General features: G+C 42.6%; 1 long non-coding RNA gene across 1 annotated transcript; it reads left to right on the top strand.

The window, feature by feature from the left end:
* The first annotated feature begins 14,260 nt into the window (after positions 1-14,260).
* On the top strand, positions 14,261-16,419 carry LOC128811775 (uncharacterized). The gene is made up of 4 exons (XR_008438478.1): positions 14,261-14,390; positions 14,960-15,129; positions 15,978-15,999; positions 16,115-16,419. It is a non-coding gene; the product is annotated as an uncharacterized LOC128811775 (long non-coding RNA).
* Positions 16,420-20,642: the final 4,223 nt, after the last annotated feature.

Genomic DNA, 20,642 nt, shown 5'->3' with positions numbered 1-20,642 from the left:
CTCTATTGATTAGGTATTTAAAGTGCTGCATTTTATCTCTCCGACCTCACGGTAAATTTGCCATGATGATACTTAAAGGAGCAAATTTACGTTGTTTCTTCTCACAAACCTTTCTGGGGTATTTCTGGAGCTTCTTATGGCACCTTTGAGCTATATAATATTGTGTGAAGGAACAGTGATAACCCTTCTGCTTAAATAAGCGTGACAGTCTAACATCTCTGTTCAGCCGAAATGCCACTGAAAAGGATGCTGCAGTGTGAAATGTATATTGCATTGCAGCTGATGGAGTGGGGTGAGCAATCCTGAGGAAGTTTTCAAGAGGATTGGAATCTTCCCGTGTTCAATGACTGACGGGAGGGTTTGTCAGAGTTTCTGTTCACTCCAAAAATTAGAGTTCATTTCTCCTTGAAAGCTGCCAGACAATGGGAGCCATCCTAATAATTGCAAAGTACTTTAATACTGAGTGGTGTTAGGGGTTTTGAATGTGATGTGCAACTAAGCAAAAAGAGACAGGACACATGCATGCATTTCTGTATTACATATTTCTGAGGAAATAATAGGATGACATAAAGTTTTAAGTTAAATACGGGCATCTGGTTTTCCTACAGAAGTTTTTAAACCTTTTAAAATTTACTCCAAAAGTTATGGAGAAGTGCGAGGATTTTATGCTGTGATGCTGAAAGTCGCTCCGCTGTGTACTGCTGCGGGAAGCACCACTAGCTGTGGCTGTGCCCCCTGAGATGGGTTGTTTCCCCACTGGTGCTCAGGGAGCAGCCTCAGCACTGCTCGTCCCACATTCCTGTTTCTGGGGGATGGGTGAGGGCTAAGCTGTGGCTCAGTGTCCCCTGCAGGATGACCCCACTGATGCCTCCCACAGCAGTGGCACAGGCAGCGTGGGTGTGGGTGCGCCGTGTTGGAGGGCAGGAGGTCTGTGGGCCCCTGTGGTGAGGCACAGCAGCATCTGCACTCCCCACACCGGACCAGGGTCCAGCTGCCCCCGTCGGGCTGCACTACCCAGGGTGTGTGAGGGGCAGCCAGCCTCCACCAAGGCTCCTGTTCCCACAGCTGTCAGTCTCTAGCCTGCTCCTTCAGTTACTCTCTCTGGTTTCTCAAGTTTACAGATCTGCTTTTGGTCTCTGAGTGAGCGATTGCCACCCCTTTCCTAACCCCATATCCTGGCTGGCAGCAGGAATATGCACACCACTTAAATTCCCCAAACAAAGTGGAAATGGAAAGTCTTGGGTTTAGTTGAAAAGAACAGCGAATTCTGCTTGCAATCTGTAATGCAATTAGTGTTATTTGACTTGGCAGCCGTCGGAGGGCCTGCGTGGGCTGTAGGCTGTGAGGGCCTGGAGTCAGCCTCCATCTAGGAAGAGGACTTTGGAGGAACTCTCAGTAATTTTTACATCTGAAGTCTCTCAGTGGTTTCTCTCCCCCATATCCTCTTCCCTCCACGCTCGGCATTCAGATGCTGCAGCCAGTCCTTATTTCCAGCTGCGAAGGGGTGAAGTCGGCTGGTCCTCCAGCCGCCGCCCTGCTCTGCGCCCCCACCAGCCCCGCCGTGTGCCTGCGTCCCCCCTCCCGGCCAAAGGAAAATAATTCTGGGTCAAAACTCACTGAGCCATCTGTGTTTCTGAGGCTAAATTATTTCTTACAAAGGAAATAGCATTGGGTCGGTGTATCTGGCTGCTAATTGCTTTAACTGGCTGAAAAGATTTCAGTCTGTTCCTGAACTGTTTGTGCAAACTTAACGGAATAGTGTTACCTTCAGATCCTGCCCCAGCCACAGCCAGAACATATAAACAAGTCTTCTGGTACGAAAAGCAGCACAAAGTTTCAAGCTATGCTAGCAGAGGTTATGAGAGACAGGAAGTTATGGGCAAATTGATTTCACCACTGGGAAACTTGGGATTTTTTTTGCCCCCCCCCCCCCCCCCCCAGTAATGACTGTAAAGCATGCTAATGCTATTCAATATTAGTGCATTAAAGTGTAGCCTTAATAATTTAAGGCATAAAGGCAACAAAATAAGCAATTAAATTTAAAATAAAATACATATATATAATGAGAAAAAAGTGTGAAAGCTTTATTCAAATGAAAATTCAGAATTGTTTGAGCTAGTGAAGTATCTTTTGTGCTTAGTTTTGAGCATTTGTAATAGATTTAATTATTAATTTCTCCATTGTTCCATGCACACAGACAGGGTTCAAGGCACAGTCATTCTCTGGCTTTCATGGATCTAATTTGTATAATTATTGTCTGAATAAGGAACTACTCTGGTTCCTACCTCACTTTTTTCCTCTCCTAAGTACTACCTCGCTGCTGCTTTCCAAAAGGAAAGCACCTGCCAATTCTTCAGGAATCAGCTGATCACTTCCAGTGATGAGACACGCTCCCAGTGACATTCCTTTTCAAGCCTTTTTGTCTAAATGAATTATTGTGCATACTTTATAATTTTATTGAACAAATTAGATTTGTCAAGGTCTAGCTTTGTAAATAAATAGCTAGAGACACATGAATGCATATTGCTGTTGTTCAAGGTCTCCTGTTCTATTTATGGAAGCCAGATGAATATGAAACAAAAGAGAAACTTTTCTCTAAAAGCAATTATCTTTCTGCATTCCCATCAGTATAATTATATTGCAGGGAATTTTAAGGAGTCATACAAGTTGAATTGAATACTTAAAATCATGGCTGGATAGTTATGCAAAAGCTGAGTGGAGTGTCTCACCTCATGCTGACAAAACATGCCATGGCTGGCTGTTCTCTTATGCCTTTACACCTGACATGTATGTGAGAATTCATCGGAAAATAAGAACCTGAGATCCGTGATGCACGTGAAAAGTATTTCTGGCGAGAACTACTGAAATCCTCTCAATTTTGTAGTAGTAATATTAATGGGTTGAATTATTTTGTCACTCAGGCACTTAAAAAGTCACGGCCCTTATCTGTGAGCATCTTTAATCATGAGTGTTTTCTCTGACTTTGGAGATACATTGTAGAGGAGACCAGTAAAAATCATTATGTTGACTGTGCTTAGAGATAAACTTTTTAGGAAGTTGCAGTACTGACACATGGTTTGTAAAAAGTCGCATCATTCTAGGTGCAAGAATAGACAAAGTTTGCCAGGACAGTACTTTTTTTTCCCCCATTATCAAATTTTGGGACCTTTTCTTTAAAATGTAGTTGTCTTTTGCCTTTAATTTATTCAGAAAATGCTTTCAGACCACCAAAATAAAAATGATGGGGGTGTTCTATAGATTCTTTTACACTCCTGTTAGAGCACAAAGCTCAGCAAGAGCAGCTGCAGGGGTATTTCTTGAGGAGGAGTACCAGCCGTAAAAAAAGCACAGCTAAAATCCTTCCTCCAGAGCAAAGAAACGGGACTTCCTGCAGGAGGGATCTACACCACAGCTCATCTGTCACCTGCCTTTGCAAGGAGGTGCTATGGGGAGGTGAGGACATGATAGTGCAATTAAAGGCCATTAAACAGTCCTTGTATGAGGAAGTGAAATTAAAGTGGCACGGGATAAATATATGGTATTTCCAGATTTGAATGTGTAACCTATATGTTTAAGTGTATGTTTGCATTTAATACTAGAAGTAGACAGATGTATTCTTTCCAGAGAGATTTTCCCCCTTATGTCCCTCCACTCCTGCTGTATCCAGGGTTGCTGGCTTTTTCCTTTGCTCTGCCGCCTCTTTTTCCATCTTCCAGGCTTTTTTATGTCAAAGAGAACCATGTAAATTAAACATTTAAAACTCAGTTATGAAGAAATTATATATTTAACCTGACCTTGGCGAACAGCTTTAGCAAGTCAGGAAATGTTGGTAGCTGCCTGTGCCATGGCAGATGGCTGCACAAAGCTGCACACCAAGAGGTGCCCGTCCCACAAGGGCCAGCTCCATGCTGCACACCCACAGCAGCTCCAGCCCAATGTTTTCTTTTCTGTGAAAGCCATTTTGACTGCCATGTGTTTGCATTTATTTCCTTTCCGGCTCTGTACATGACTCATCTGCAGCAGGACGGAGGAGCCAGGGCAGAGCTGGGCTGCCCAGGAGCTGCTTTCCTTATTCACCAGCCCTGTTTTGGGCAGCTTTCTAGAAGGCAGTCCCATGCAGAGGAGCAGTTCTCCAGGCTGCAGGAATTAACTTGTGCTTGTGTCAGCTGGGCTCAGTGTTGTTTTGCAGGGCAGGTGTGCAAGTGCTCTCATACCCTTTCATACAAGAGACAGAGATGCTTTTCCCTCTGTAAAGTGATGGAGGCAGCTTTTTTTACTCAGGCTTTGAATCTTGCCATTTTCTATAGGTTACCCACTAAGCATCCTGCCATGGGTCTGACACTCCTAGGTTGTAGTTCAATCCAAACCTAATATTTTCTTCTTTTTCCAGAAGTCCGTTTCCATCATATTGGCACCAGAGTTTTCTTGCATTTGTCAATGGGCAGGGTTGCAGTAAATGGTTTCCTTTCTCTTCCTTCTGGGACCCTCTGCCATGGCAGAAGCTATGTTTCCATGTGAGGATTCCTCTTGGGAAAGACTTTCTTTTTGAAGGGGCTATACTTGAACCATGATGGTATTTTAACTGACTTTTGTATTTTAGTAAATTCTCCTCCCCTGTCTAATAATCTGCAAATCTGTTACCAATCAGAATTTGATACGTATCCTCAGCCAGTTTCAATGGGGTTTATTTCTATTACATCTGGCAGTGTGTCCAGAATGGGGGGGGGGGGGGGGGGGGGGAAACTCCGCCAGAATTAGCTGCACTGAAATCAGCTGAATTTTGGATGTGTTCAACCTTTTTGGCCAGACTCATTCCGGTTCATGAGAAGTAATTATCTCTTGAGCATCACATTAATATTAAAGATCCATAGGCATTACCGTTTAGGCAATATACCTTCTTCCCAGTTCCAAAAAAAATTATGTGGGATAATTGATCTGAACATGCTCCAAATGTGCATATGTCTTTATTTATGAATTCCAATGTGGATTGTTTGGGAGGATAAGATGGAAAAAGGAAAAGCAGGCAAAAATGTTGAGACCTCTTCATCTCCCTGGCCATTTCTGTTAGGAGTAGTTATAATCCACTGAAAATGAGTTGTGAAAGCTAACAGTATGTAAATAGCATATGTTACAAACACTGGTACTCCTGATTTACACCTTTCACTGTTTCTTAGATCAGGGAATTCATGGTAAATGCAGTTTGTGTCTGCCTGCAGCCAGACCAGTAACCGCAGAACCAGGTTTGGGCATTTACGGATCTACTTCCTAAGAATGGCATGAAATTGCACACAGCTTCTGGCTGCTGAAGGAAAAATTGCCCCTGAAGCACCCAAAATGCTGTCTTCCCCAGGTTATCCATCAGATGACGTGCATCAAGTCCCAGACATGGAGGTGATGCTGGCTGTGCCATGTCCCAGGACGTGGTGGCCTCAGGTGTACAGGCACTGCTTGCAGAGAGAGTAGCCAGCCCTGTGCAGGTGGCTGTGCTGTTGGCTGAGGGCTGGCCTCGAGCCACTGGGCACCCCCACGCTGACACACTCCCCTGCCTTCCATTGTGTCTGTGACACCGGGGCCTATGCTCAGGTGTGCTTATGGGTACATAGCTGGTATTGCATTGCTCATCCTTCCACTGGAAGAAAATTCGAATACTCCACTCTAGCCAGCAACGTCATTACATTAAATAGAAGGGGAACCTTTCCCTTACTGAATTCTTCAGTGTGTTCAGCTTCACTTAGTAGGGGAAAACAAGTCTATAGAAGTGCCACTAGTGTGTTTTAGCTTCTGCATGTGCACCCACCTCATTTTCACGCCCTGGAGAGGGGTGTCAGATGCAGCCTGACTGCCTGAGCAGTCATGGACTGGCCCAATTTCCTGCAGAGTGCCGCGAAGGCCATAGATATCAACTTCAAAGGTAAACAATTACCTTTTATTATCACACATGGCTTTAGCTCTACCAGTTTCAAATAGCACATAATCACAAGTCTGTGATAACATTTACTCCTGATGAGAGAAAATTCACCAAGTACTAAATTGCTGCTGAGATGACGGGAACATGAGCCAGGCACGAATTAACTGCTATGATGAGTCAGCAGACATTAATGTCTTGCACCATGCTGGAGACATCTGCTGAGCCGTCCACTGTTGAATCATCTTAAATATTTCTGTGTTATTACCCCTCCAGGAGCAAGCATCAGAGAACTTTTGTGTCTCTGTGTTATATATGCATAAGCTATTTTAAAATAAATATATACAAGGCACATAACAAGTGTATGCATTTAGGTATGCAGGTAATTTTCAGCTAAGAGAAGGATGAGCAAGTAGCAACTATTTAAAGTAAAACATGCATGGAAATGCTGATAGCAATTGCCCACATTTGGTGTTTGAAAAGTGATAGCTTTGCTTAGTAGTGGGTCTAATGAGCCTGGGAGGGTGACCTCATTTCTGCGCCATACACTCTGAACCTTCATGCAGACCAGCCTGTCCAAGTTCTTAAAGTAGGAATTACAAGTTTCTAAGGGCTCGCCCCATATTTTGAAAATTAATCCCTCCAGAACAGCTGCAGGGTGCTCTGCTTAAGTGTATCATCACTTTGGCTTTTCCCAGGTTTTTTCCCTTATACCCAGAATGTCGATATGTGGTTAGATAAATGTAGTAATTAGGCACTATCAAGAGCATCAGATGAATCCAGTGGAGAGTTGCAAATGCCCTCTTAAATGAGATCCTTTTTCACTGAAGGCCCTGCAACTGTGCCAAAATGCACTGTCCTCCTTCTGCAGTGGATCTTCATCAGATGCTAAAAAGGCAGTGGTGTATTACTGGAGGTGTCAAGGACTGTACTTTGGACTGTGAAATCATTGCACAAAGGAAGAGGCAGAGCTTTTATTTGGTAAACACTTTGTTGCATTCAGGTTAACTCACTGCAACAAAACAAAATACACTTTTTAAACTCAGAGTATTTTAAAGTACATTGTCTGTTCTGGCCTTAATTTAAACTTTTGCATATATAATTACCCGACTGTATGCACATGAGAACTGTAGTAATTCAGTGCACATTTTGCAAAGCTGCGTTTTTTGAAACTGACTCGCTGAGGTCTGGAGGTCAAAAGTTACTTCTAGTGAGATGTGAGAGTTGTCCATGTTTGCCAAAAAAACTTGTTGTTTCAAGCATTCTGCAGTCTGAGTGTCACTGTTCCAATTTGTGTTTTTAAGGTTTCCCCACCCTCTGAATTTTCATATGCAATTGAAAAAAAATACCATCCAACTCGGCAAATGTTTTAGGGAGCAGAGTGAGAACAGGCTTTGCTGTTGCAGAGGGGACATGGAAAGCACAGACAGTGGAGCTGGTGCCTCACAGTGTGGCTGTGGGGCAGTGGGTCCAGACAGCCTCATGGTGCCCATCCTCCCTCTCCTGGTCTCCTCCTCACTGCTGCTGATCCCAGGCCTAACACCCACTCAGGCAAGCCCATGGCTAGCTGCCATCTGATGGAGGTGCTCAGAGACTTTGTCCCCCTCTTCCTGGGGCTTGGGATGGCTGCAGGTGCCTGCTGGTCCCCACTCATGGGCCAGAGGGACATCAAGTCTTCTGAACTGATTCATTGCTAAAATGCTTAAAATAGCCCAAAGGAAATGACATGAGCATCCCCTGCATGCTGCATTTTGCACTCAAACACTACTTTTTCCAAAAATTAGCTCTAACAATTCATCTTGAGGTGCCCTAAACTAACAACTTAGTATTTAATGAACATTAAGGGGAAATTAAATTAATCTAAACAGTAGCTAGGTTTCAAACTTCTCAGTAGTGGCTGCACAAAAGTAAGGCAGTGTTTTTAGAGCAAATAAATCCATCCTTTGAGGATTGGTTTACAGTCCTCCAGATTTTTCCATGAGGTTAATAACCAAGTGAAATGTCCTGGCAGGAATGATCACATTCTTAATACTGCCCATTCATTACAATGGTACATCAGGAGATTTCAAGTAAATCACACGATTTTTCTGCTACTGTGGAAGAAAATGTGTCTTCATATTCATTTGAAAAGCTTTCTCCCATTTTGCTTTGCATACTGAAGTTCTTGGGCACAGTGCATTGACTTTTCTTGAAGTACAAAATGGAGAATAGAGCTGCCAGAACATTTTTGTCAATGGTTTCCAAAAACTATGGAATTTCCTGCCCAGCTAGATCAGATCAGCCAACAACTTTGTAATTGCTAAAAACAGCCTGTTGATTTTCCTCCCAAGTGTTTCAGCTGGCCTGGCTGAGCTTTCTCTTTTCCACTGTCTTGAGATGTTTCTCTCATTGTGCACTGTACTGTATTTTTATGGTCAATATATCCTCTAGCAAACAATTTCAGGCTGATGGCGGAAGGGAGATTGGATTCAGGTTAGAGATTTGAGCCTGGGACAGGGAGCCAGGAATGCCTCAGTTCCTGAATCAGATCTGCCACTAAATCAGGAATCCACATAAAGCAAAGCCACATGATGAACAATTGTATGTTGATTTGATTTTCTGTGCAGAGGAGGAAGTCAGCCTTTGAATGCAGTTCTCTCCTTGGCATGCCCACTGCAACTGAAGCTGTGGCTACAGATGGCCCGTGATCGGGGGACATGGAGCAGGTTCCTTCCAAGGAGAGGCAGAGATTGTTGAGGCTGCTGTCTAACTGGGGATCAGAAGTTTTCACTGGAGTGGTACTTGGACTGACATCTTAGTGGTAAATGCAAATAAATTAGTTAAGTTCGCCTGCATGAAATTTTCCTGCTGAAAAACTCATTCTATAAAAGCATTTATACTGTATTCTTTATTGTCAGCTAATCCAGCCCAAACTCATTAAATGGCAGTGTGTGGGTTACTCGCTGTCAGTGAAATTATCAAAGGCATTTTTCAGCTGATGCACTGGGAAAGCATGTGCTTCAATGCCAACTAAAACAATAACGAGGAAATGTTATGATCAGACTTGACCAAATGACCTTTCCTATTTTAGATTAGTTCTTAATTTCAGCACAAGGGTCATCCTGTGAGAATAGTTACAATAAGTCACTGCTCACCTCTCACATGAAAAAGAAGTGACTTATTAGAAATCTCACTCTACTCATTGCAGTTAATGAGATGTGGAAAGCTTTATAATTTGATTTGCTGGACCATATGCTGTAAAGGGATACTGCTGATTTCATTCCTCCACATTTAATTTAAGCAGTATGCAATGGCTTCTTCGTATGGCTACTTATATAATAAAAATTAACTTGGAGCATAAAAAAAATAGACCATTGTGGGGTTTATTACTCTATGTGGTTGAGTTTCAAGTGTTTTTCATTGAAACATCTGTAAGTAATGTGTAGGTCTAATTTTAAATCCTGGCAAATATTTTCCATTTAACATTTGGTTTTACTGACAGACTTGGAGTGGTGGTTTTCAGAGCTTGTCAGTAACAGATACGTATTTTCAAAGATAAACAGTTTTTAAATTGAAGATAACTGGAACCCAATACCTGCTTTTCCTACCCCTCTTGTATTTTACTGGTTGCAAGCAGCAACACAGACACTCATACCCTGTCCCCCAGACCCTGGCCACGGCAGCAGCCCTGCGGTGGTGCAGGCTGTCCCAGGCATGTGGAGGCACGTGGGGCCACACAGCATCTGGAGAGCGAGTGCAGCCCCAGGCATGGGCTCACCAACGGAAGGGACAAGGTGGCAGTCATGAACTCCCTAAGACTGTCTCTTTCAGACGTGTCCCCTTAGGTATTTTGCAGGAAAAGTTACCCCTGGAGGGTGGATTTGGGCCCCAGGTGGGGCTTGGCTGCCCGCCGCCACTCAGGAGCACTTGCTCCACTCTCAGGGCCAAGTGTGCTCCCTAGCACCGCAGTGTCTCACTGTCACAGCTTTACTCCAGGTTATTTGAGTTTCAGCTGCAGACAAAATGAAACAGCTTGAGCAGGCAGGCTGGCTGCACAGCCCATAAAAGTGGAAGCCGCGCGGCCCTGTCAGTGAGTGTCGCCTGGCCCGGCAGGGCTTACGCTCCTGGTGCTTCGTGTGAGAGCCAGGGTCGTGGCTGAGCTAAAGGTGGTGGTGGAAATACGCAGTCCAGAGTCCAAGTCCAGACTTGGTATTAATCAAGTTAAATGGTTCAGTTGCTACTCAGAGGTCTGATGGTCAACACAGCCATGTCATTGTCTGATTGCAAGAGCACCGACTGATTGCAGTGTGAGGCAATGAAAGGTCAGTTTGGAAGTAAATGTTAAGTTAGTTTTTGAAAAGAAGTCCTGAAAGGCTAGAAATCTGGGAGAGTCACTGGTTTCACCTGAAAAAATGCCACAGCATTATTTGCAATTAGTGCCACAATGTCCACAATCTCTAAATACAAAGACTGTGTGTGCTTTAATCTAACCTATTGGTAAAACTTGACATCAGGCCAAGAAATCTGGTGTATTTGCTGCCCTGAGGCAGGCCAGCCCTGCAGCATGGCAGGGCTCCATCAGCCACTAAAACACCGTTTTGTGAGGTGCTTGGTAGAGGGATGGCCCTTGTTTGTGTCCCCCTACTCCATCACTCCCTCTCTCTACTTTTTCCTGTTTCCTCACCATGATTTTACAAACAAGTTTAATCCAGCTTTCAATGAGAAGTAATAATAATAGTATATTATTCCCTTCAGACCCAGGCTGTTGTCTTACTGAACTCTGAACTGCAGCAGCAGAAAATGGGATTTTGGTGCAGGGGCATTAGCCATTAGGAGTGGGTCCATTGTGTGGGATGCTGGTGGGAGGCCAGCGAGGGGCACTGCGGCAGCCAGCAGGAGCACAGGGACCTCCATCCAGGCTCCCGCAGCCCTGTGCTGAGCCTCCAGGAAAGAGTGTCAGTGTTACCTAATTTAACAACTTTGCATTTAGAGAGAAAAACATGTCTTTCCTACCAAAGACAACCCATTTCATTTAACTTGGAAACTGCCTTTAATGCTTTGCGATGGTCTATGATATGGGTTCCACAGCTGAACTGAAGGTGTGGGCTTGAGCCAGCTCTCTCTGCCTCCTGGGTCTGAGTTGTCTTGGTGGAGATCCTGACAGGGATTGAATCGCAGGCCCTCCATGAGTTGACCTCCACATTAAAAATATAATCACAAAACCAGGTTTCAAGTTTAACACATCCCTGTTTTCTTTCATCAGAAGTTCTGAAATGCTTCCGATGAGGCTGGTGATAGTTATAATCTCAGCCACAGTGATTTCTCATAAACATTGAGAGAAACTGCAGCTTTACTGAATATAGCGTCTGTTTTAAATGGCTGGTGGTTCACTTGGTTTTAATATGAGTACAAGCACAGAGGCAAGTAAAATGTAATGAAAGTGCTTAAAAGATTTTGTTTGGATACCCCACAGCAGCCATGGTTTATACTGAAAGGGAAAAGATTTCTTTATAGCCACGTCTGCAGAAGCCAGAAATTTAATTTTGCTCCACAACTTATTTTATTGCATTTTTAATTTTCTCTTGCATTACCCTGACCCTTTTCTATAGCTTTTGACGCCTGGTGCTTAATTACTTATCATTAGCAATGTACATGGGGGCCTTCCTGCATATTTATAAATGTGATCATTAGTACATGGGAAGACAAAGACTTCTTTAAGACCATCATTAGTTATTCTGTTTTCATAGAAATGTTCATTAGAGAAACTACCCACCTGGTTAAATAATTATAATTAAGAATTGGTAATCTCCTTTGCATTTTTAACTTGATCTTCAGGATGCGCGTGCATAGCTAAAGGAGCCTTGTTTGGACATCTTACTTCTTTTGTTTTTGATTTGAATTGTCAAGCAGATTTAAATTATGTGTTTTGGAACTGTGCATCCTATAGAATGATTTATGGAAAGATAGGTTATTAAAAAAAAAAAAGCAGAAAGAAAGAAATCAACCCTGCAATTATCTCTGAATTCATTAACTGTGCACTGGCAGCAAGAGGTTGTGTAAGCCATTTACTGTAATGCACAGTATGGAGTTAAACAAAATGTCACTGGAGCCTGATTTCCCTTTCCTATCTGTGGTACTCACTGCAGACACCCAGACTGCGGGAGAGCGCTTGCAGAAAGGTATCATTTCCATGTCAGGGTCTGGTGTTACTGGGGAATGCCGGCAGTAACTGGGATGATGTCAGTAGTCCTGCTCCCAGCCATTGTGGGGAGCTGCTGGGAAACCTGTCCAAAATGTCTGCGCCTGCCCATCTGCTGTGCCTGTGGGGGAGGGAGAGCATCACCCTGCCATGCCCACCGTGGGGCACAGGGAGGGCTCACCTCTCAGACACCAAGGCTATAGGAAGAGCTCGTCAGTGGCATAAATATCATCTGTAAACAATTAGGCAGCTACTGCTCATTCAGGGCAGTTCTGAGAAGCAAAGGAAGTCTGCAATCAGTTATATCTCCAATTACCATAAAAATATATTAGCCATTCATTCATTTATTAATGATTCATCAGTTAACCACACATAATGAGCAAATAATTAGCAATGCTGTACGGTTGCCAAAATTGAAGAAGTGTTGGCATTTTAAAGATGAAAGGTTGCATTTATGTAAAAAGTCGGGTGGTGATAAAGTTAATACAGAAGATAATTATAAAAGTGGCTGTCCTATTTTAGAGGCTGAGGTCCCACAAAACTTGCCTAATTGAACCAAAATTAATATTCTTCAAAAGCACGCATGTTACTGGTTCCTCGCTGCTGCATTTAGTGGGAGATCTCCCTTCAGAAAGGTACATCGCACAATACAAGTTAATAAAATGCCAGACAGCAAGACTGCATTCTTTGTTTGCTCTGTTCAGGGCCTTGTGGAAAACAATAAATTGCATTCATGTCAGCCGAGGCCCATCCCTTTGCTAATTACCGTTTGGTGCTGAAATGACTTCTGTGAAATTGGGAGCATGAAGAAACACACAGCCGTACAAGGGAGGCTTTTCAGGCAGCGGCAATAAATGTGAGATAGGCCTTAGGCACACAGATGTTGAAACAGTGAATTCCCCTACAGATTACACTAATGGAAACCCTGTCAGCGTAAGTCAAATCTGGGGTCTGTGGTCAAAATCTAATTAATGTTCCTGTACTTAAAAAGAATATGAATGCCTGGAGGTGATGGAGAACACATAAGAAACTTGCTTGTTTGTAAAATTGCTGGTGTGGATGGCAACCGCCACCAAGCCCTTCCTTAGGAGGTAACACCTGCTACAGGAGCTGCTTGCGCTGGTTGGTGCGGGGCTGTGGGCACTGGGCTCAACCCCTCTTGCAAGTCCTGCACAAAAATAGCTCTTGGCAGCTGGCCCTCGGGGAACATGGATAGTCATTGAATGCCTTCTCTTCGTTTAGCACAGCTGCCCAGAGTCAGCAATGCTGTTTAGGAAGTACCTGTAGCTGATGACATAAGAAAGGACCAGCTCCTTTTTGTGCAAAAACAAAGGCTCGGCCATCTACTTTGAGCTTGAGGACATTGCCGGGGCTCTTACAGCGCTTTCACAGCTGCACTGTGCATGGCCTGTGCAATAACAGAGGAAATGAATTTATAATGCAACAATCTCTTCGTTTTCACAAGCACAAAATTCCCCTAAATACTTAAAATAACACTCAGAGTGGGACAGACCTTAAATTTTAAATAAATGAAACCCTAATCCAGTGTGTTGCTGAAACAAGCACGTTATTAAAGAAATAAATTTGAAACAGCAAGTGGTTTGAGAATTTTGGATTTAATTATTTAAATCTGCTTAAGATAACTCTCTAGCACTGTGTTTGGGTTTCCTGTTGAGAGCATGTTTTCTGGGAAAGGTATTCCATCCAGAGCCTTGGAAATATTAACTTTCTCATGCAACAGTGGTTTAAGCAGTAGAGACGAATAATTATTATAATAAGCAAGATATTACATAGCAACTTGGTGGTAGTTCTTGGATGCAGCTTGTCATGAAAACTGCACAGAGCCAGTCATGTTTGGAGAGATCACCACTCTCCTTGGCTAAATGGTACAGGGAGTGTGGCTCCAAACACTCTTCAGGTAAAAAGTGATTCCCTCAATACTCAGCTATGACCAATAAAATCTGAACCAGCAGATTTGCAATTTTAAGCTAATTTGAAGTATTATATGTTATTTAATAGTTAAGTGTTGCAAATCAGACTTTATTCATTACTGTTTGCTATATTTTAGTTAAAACTACTACTTCATCTTTAGGATATAAGATTATCTCTTAATGCAGCATTGATCAAGATGGCAAAATCTATCTTGTCTTTTGTGGGGCCATAACAGAAGCTTCCTGAACCAGACAAGAAATGTATTCAAGATGACCAAATCTGCACAAAACCTAGCAGAGGGATGAGAACCAGGGAGGTGTTCCTCAACCCCAGCCACAACCCAGGCACGTGGGAATTCAGCTTCCCCAGCCAGGAGTGAGTAGGGGAAAAACCTCCAGCTCTGAGTCATATTTCCTTCCCCTGGGCTTGTGCTGGGACAGAGGGATACAGCCATGCTGCATGCTGGCTCAGTCTCACCACTTGACTTGGCTCCTGCAGTGCAAGCACACTGTACATATTCTGTGAAGATCAGGAAATGTGGTTTTGTGCTGAATATCCTCAAAAGTAATCATTTATGTCTTCAAGGCAGAATGCTCATCTTAGCCATTTTCTTTTGGTATGATCTCTGCATTGTCTGTTTGCAGTACAGCTCTTGCAGGGGGGTTACATGCTAGTTTGGGGACCAGACTGTTGCTGAGCATTGCCAGCATTCACTCTGTCAGTCATGCTGGCCATGGTGGCTCAGGCGCCACTCTCAGTAACAGGGATATGAAGCATTTTTGTTTTTCTAATGCTACTGAGGTTGCATTGATGTAACTGAATTTGTCCCTTCTGTCATGCATACGAGTGGGGTCTCAGACAGTGTTCAGGTTTCTAGCCGAAATTTGTGGGGGATAAAAAAAGGGCAAGTCCAGACTTGGTATTAATCAAGTGAAATGGTTCAGTTGCTACTCAGAGGTCTGATGGTCAACACAGCCATGTCATTGTCTGATTGCAAGAGCACCGACCGATGACTCAGGAGCTGCTGCTCAGTTCAGCTCTGCGTTCCCTAAAATTCACAACACGTGTAAGGATGCTGTTCAACCAAACCCCAAAGGATTCGCCTGGTATTCAGGTATGCTCACTGATCTACCTAGTGGTTATGAGCAATATTTTCTCTTATACATGTTTTTTATTTTCAAGAAAAGGTCCTACAAATACTTCTTTTCTTAAGCAGTAATGTCTATGTTTATGTGTTACATGAGGCAGATGTTGATTTAAAGCTTACTTCTTCCTTAAGATATTTTTCAGTCCACTGAAAGGGGTTGATTAGTGTCCCCTAGCTGAACCATTTTTTCCCTCTGTTGCTTTGACCCATTGATTTAATTAAGGTCTAATAAAGAGAGGGCTGAAAGATTGTTAAAAATCCTTTTTTTTTTTCCTCTTCCTTTATTTTTCCACAGATCTGACCTATGCTGGTCTGTCAGTGCAATTTGACTCGCACATGCCCCCTTTAACATGTGAGCACCCTCATACAGAGTTTGTCTTCTTTAGATTCAGTTGTTTTTTTCCCTCAGTGATAGGTCAGATTTAATTTTGATTTTAACCGAAGCAAATGCTTTCCTGGAGACCTTCTACTTCAGTGAAAATAAGTAATGAAAAAATAACCAAAACAAGTCACAGTATCAAAAGGAAAGACCTTAGAAATTTAGTGGTGACCCTTTCTTTCTCTGTTTCCTTTCCCATCCTCCTCTTGCCAACACGGAGAGAGAGAAAGAGAAATGAAAACTCAGGGTTTGTTTTTCAATTAAGTAACAAGAATGACTCAAAGTTTAGGGAAATGTGGTGGGGTTTTCATTGAAAATGCTTGCTACTTTTCAACTCTGTGTTTTGCCTAGGTTGGTGTTAATGCTCAAAAAAATACTTCACAGTACTTGTCATATTGCCAGACTCCTGTTCTCCTTTCCCTTCTCCTCCCACCAGCTCTGCAGTTTGCTACTCTAGGGTGAGTAGAGCTGTTCCCAGCATGCTAATTTTGCCACTGAGCAGGCTTATCTGTACATTGTAAAAAGGAGATTACCATTAATGTGCACCCTCACCACACTCTGCTTCTCTGGTAGGAGAGGACTTCTGGTGCTCCTAGTGCTGTCCCTGCTGATTGCAATGATGGTCTTCAGAAGAATAAAACAGGAAGAAAAGCCCCAGCTGCAACTTCAAGGAATGGCTCAATGCACTATTCATGGCTTGAAAGAACAGCATTGCCACCCACAGTGGCAGTTTGTGTCTATGAACCTTCTTAGATGGCTCTCATGCTCAGATTTCTGTGCTGCAGCTCATTGGCAGGAGAGCTGCCTGTGGGGCTGCGGCAGGTTTGTAGTACAGGAGGATGTGCACTAAAATAAAAAACATCAGTTAGGAGTGGTGTTATCCCAATGCTGCCTGGGCACTAACAACTAAACCTGGATGAGAATAAGACACCTGGACTTTGGGACTCGTGGGATGAACATACTGCTTGCCTGAGGGCCGTCCCTGCCCAGGAAAGCACTAAAACAGGTGTATAAATCCTACCGTGTTCAGTGGGTTTTAGTCACCTGCTTAAACTTAAGTGCTTGTTTAGAGAGTTTCCTGAATGAAAGCCTGACAATTGTGCCCGAGAGTAACTTTTAAATTAGTTTTAATTTGTTCATTATAACCAGCTGTCATGAGTGTGTGTAAAAAAGGGTTTGATTCTGGAAAGATGAAAGACTTCCCAGGCCCTTGGCTTTTATGTAAGCACCCTTGCAGCATGGCCAGCATGCTGCTGAGCTGAAGCAGCTCTGCTTTTATTATGTGTTGCTCTGTGGTCCCACTGGGGCTGCAGTGCCAGCACAGCAAACTGCCCTGCCAGCAGCTGGCACCACCCACTTGCACCTCACCAGCAGGGTCCCATCAGAGGCAATCTGCAGGCTGCAACAGAGGAGGAGAAAGTCCATGCTGTATTTAGTAGGTGAGTGCAAATGAAGGTTAGAGGAATGAGAGAGGAGGAGAGGAGATTTGTGTCCAAGTGGAAGAGTCAACTGAACCTCCCACCTGGAAACATAGCAGCCCTTTTGTACCACAGGAGTCAGAAAGCTACACAAGCTTTTTCTTTTAGGATATTCCCCCCAGTCTACAATCCCTTCCTTGTTACAATAGAATTTGAGGATAAACTTGAAAATAAATCTAATGTTACATTTACACCAGTCTCAAAGGAAAGACAAAATCCAGCAAACTCAAATTACTGTTTAATTCTGTATGTGCACATATTTACATGTGTCATCTACTTAAGACAAGCAGGACTGTATCCATGTAGCTGAGAGTTATTTTATTTTTTTTCTTTAAATACGTGGTTAATTATTCAAGGGATGATGCCACTGCTGTGTACTCAGAAAGACTAAATTTGCAATTAAAACATTTTAAAGGCTTTCTTATGTAGAGTCCTTAAGTAATTAAGCTAAAGTGCCAGACCATTTTATATATAAATGTACTGGAGCAGTGGTAGCTGATGTAGTAGTTAAGGTCAGGTAGAAACCAGCCTTGCATTTAGAGTCTTTTTTCCAGTATCTCAGTTGAAACCTCCCTAAATCTAAATTAATCTTCCAGAAATGTATGGGAAATTTGGTTTATGAGGGGAAAAAAGGTCTTACATTATTACCATTGTCTATCAGTCTTCCCTCAGTGTGACTCCATTCATTTTGCAATGCGTGGCTGTTCAGCATTGCCCACAGCTGCACTTCAGAATTTTGCTGAAACAAAGCATGTCTTGGGAACAGTCATGTTGGGTGCCCCCCACCAAGGCAGGAGCAGGAGCTCAGGCCTGCCTGGCTGCAGCCCAGGGGGCTGGGGGCAGGTGAAGGAGAAACCTTTGTGTGGCCCTCAACAAGGGACTTGAGGACAGCATAATGCTCAAGGTGGCAGTGACAAAACTGGGGGCAAAATTGGCTTCAGTTCTGTGTCCTACTGCTGTGCTGCTGTGGCCTGTTCTGCTCCCCAAAACCCTGCTTGGGCTTCCCTCTTTGCCTCCTGAAGCCATTCCCTCCCTTACAATCTTGCTTCCTCTCTTCCTTGCCAAGTACACTGACTCCAGCCTGATCTGAAAGTTAATTTTAACAAATAACATCTTGGGCCAAACCAAGTTCGGATCTGGAGATAGGACACGCTGTGGGAAGGAAGCAGGGTGGGGTGGAAGGGAGCATGAATGCTCAGCCTTGCAATATGTGCGAGAGCTGATGCTCTCTGAGCAATCGAGTGCTTATTATTATTTCTCTTGGATAGGTCACCTGGGAGTGAAGGAATTTTTCATTTTAAATTAAAAAAAAATCTTTTATAATGCTCATTTCTGAAAGGAAAAAAAACCCTCCCTCATCATGGAAGCAATTAGATGGAGGACACATTGAAAGCAGTGATTAGTTGTTAATTTTTGAGTTGTTGGCCCTGACAGAGGGTTTTTTTGGTCAAGGATTTCTTTTAAAGGATGCCTATAATCCAAGGTTACTTCTCATTCAATAGCAATTACCATATGTCCATTACATGCTAGCTACTGCTTGGGGTGGATGCAGTGGTCCCCATCAGTGCATGTGTCAAGTCAAAGTGCCAGCAGCTGTGTGAGCCACAGGATAATTGTTTCTATCTGTTTCTTCTCTTTTCCAAGTCCCAGTAAATGTGCTAAGGAGTAACTTCCCCCTTCCTTGATGCAACCTGAAAGTGCAGCCCTCCAGTTTGCATTTCAAGTTCCAAGTCAGCCATGTCAAGATTTGAGCAACAACCAAGGAGAATAATGGCTCAGATGTAAGTAAGAAGTAAAACTACTGGTGAAATAAGTTTTCTTTCTTTCTGCCCATCAGATTACAAACCTTAGCCCCACCATCACTTAAAAAAAACTAATCTGTAACAGCAAACCCTGCATAACTGCTCTATTGTATCAGATGGAAACTAACTAACCAGACACCACAATGCAAAAAAAATACACACATTGTACCTCAGAAAAATATGGGACTGAAAACGCAGGAAAAAATGCAGTCTTGTTAAAATGTGGACATGGTCCAATAATAGAATGAGTAGGGAAACTTGAATAGATCAGAGTCAAAAAACACTCTGCTTAAATGTTGAGGTTTTTTATTTGCCATTCAGCTTACATCAGTGTTAACATCTACTGAGAAATGCAGCCATTTACAATTTGCAGTTCAATGTGTTACTTTAATTAGTATGAAAATTAAAGGGCAACTATAGGCCAATGTGAATGATTATGGAAATACATGTGCATCACATGCTATGCTCTCATTTAATTAATCGTCTTGTAAACTATATCAAGCACTTTTAGTCAGTTGCTGAGTATAACAAGTCTATTTTAAATAACCACTTAATACTTAACAGGATGTGGAGAAAACACTAGCACACGACTGCTTCTCAAGTTTCAGTGTCTGAGATTTTTTTTAAAGCTGACCCAAGTCAACCCAAAGAATGTTTAACACCCTGTGTCTGCACACAAGAAACTCTGTGATGTACAGACATTCAATTACATTTTTTAAAAACTGAGAAACATTTTGCAAAATGGTGACTTTAGAAAATTAATTGGCAGCAGCAAACTTGAAAGTCAAAAGCCAAAAGCTAGAGGGGACCTTTTACTACAGTAACTCTAGTCAAGGAAAATGAAAATAAAGGCACCTTTGTTTCTCAGTCAAATTAGCTGATTAAGAAATAAAACATTTTAACATACTTTAAATGCAGCATTAATTATTTATATGTAAAAAAATTAAAGCCAGGTTCCATGAATTACACTTTGTGTGTGTGAATTGAATGTTACGGGAATACTAATCCTTTTACATTCATGCCTTACTTCATTAGGCAAAACTAAATATTAAGGGCTCTATTCATTCAAAAAATTCTTATGCATTCAAGTCACACCTTTTCTATGTTGTTTTTTTTTTTTAAGAGTACAATTTACAGCACTGATTTTTAAGTATGATAAAAAAAAAAAACCTACAGGATGGGCTCTAGTAAACAGATATGTTTACAGAAGGCCAAGGCTGCAGTAGTACAATGGTGGGTCTTGCTTGTCATTGGTGAAAAAGTCCAGAGTAAGTCATATTGTATGGTCTTGAAGCTGGTGTAACATAGGAAATCAGATGCATCGCTAGCAGGGAAGCTCTGAAATCTCTGCACCTTTTTTTCTATAGATTGGCTAGTAAACAATTACCTCCCCCCCACCACCAATTTATTGTTTCCAGTGACTGGGTGGTGCCTTATTCAGGTGAATGAAGAAAAAAGGTGATTTACTCATGCAGATGTGTTCAGGGATGTACTTTTCTATTTTCCATATATGTCCATTTTGGCAATGATGTGTCCCATGCTTGGCTCCCTTGGGTGAGAGTCCATCCACTGAAGCTGCACTGATCTGTGGGATGTGATTAAACACCCACTGGGACTGAAGCTGGGACCATCAAAGTCAGTTGTCTGTGTTTTTTTGAACACAGACCCATGAGTTAAGGAGTTAATTGTTTTGCTAACACTTGTGTGAAAAGAAATAAGAATTGAACTCTGGTTTGTTTCAGCTTCTTTCCTTGGGTGTTTTGTTGTTGTTGTTTTTTACTGACTGAAGAGAGGAACAGCTAGAACTGTGTGCAGTGATGA

Source organism: Vidua macroura, chromosome 9 (genome assembly GCF_024509145.1).
Source record: "Vidua macroura isolate BioBank_ID:100142 chromosome 9, ASM2450914v1, whole genome shotgun sequence".
Lineage (NCBI taxonomy): Eukaryota > Metazoa > Chordata > Aves > Passeriformes > Viduidae > Vidua > Vidua macroura.
Note: the sequence above shows the minus strand (reverse complement) of the source record. Positions and strands in the feature narration are given on the sequence as shown.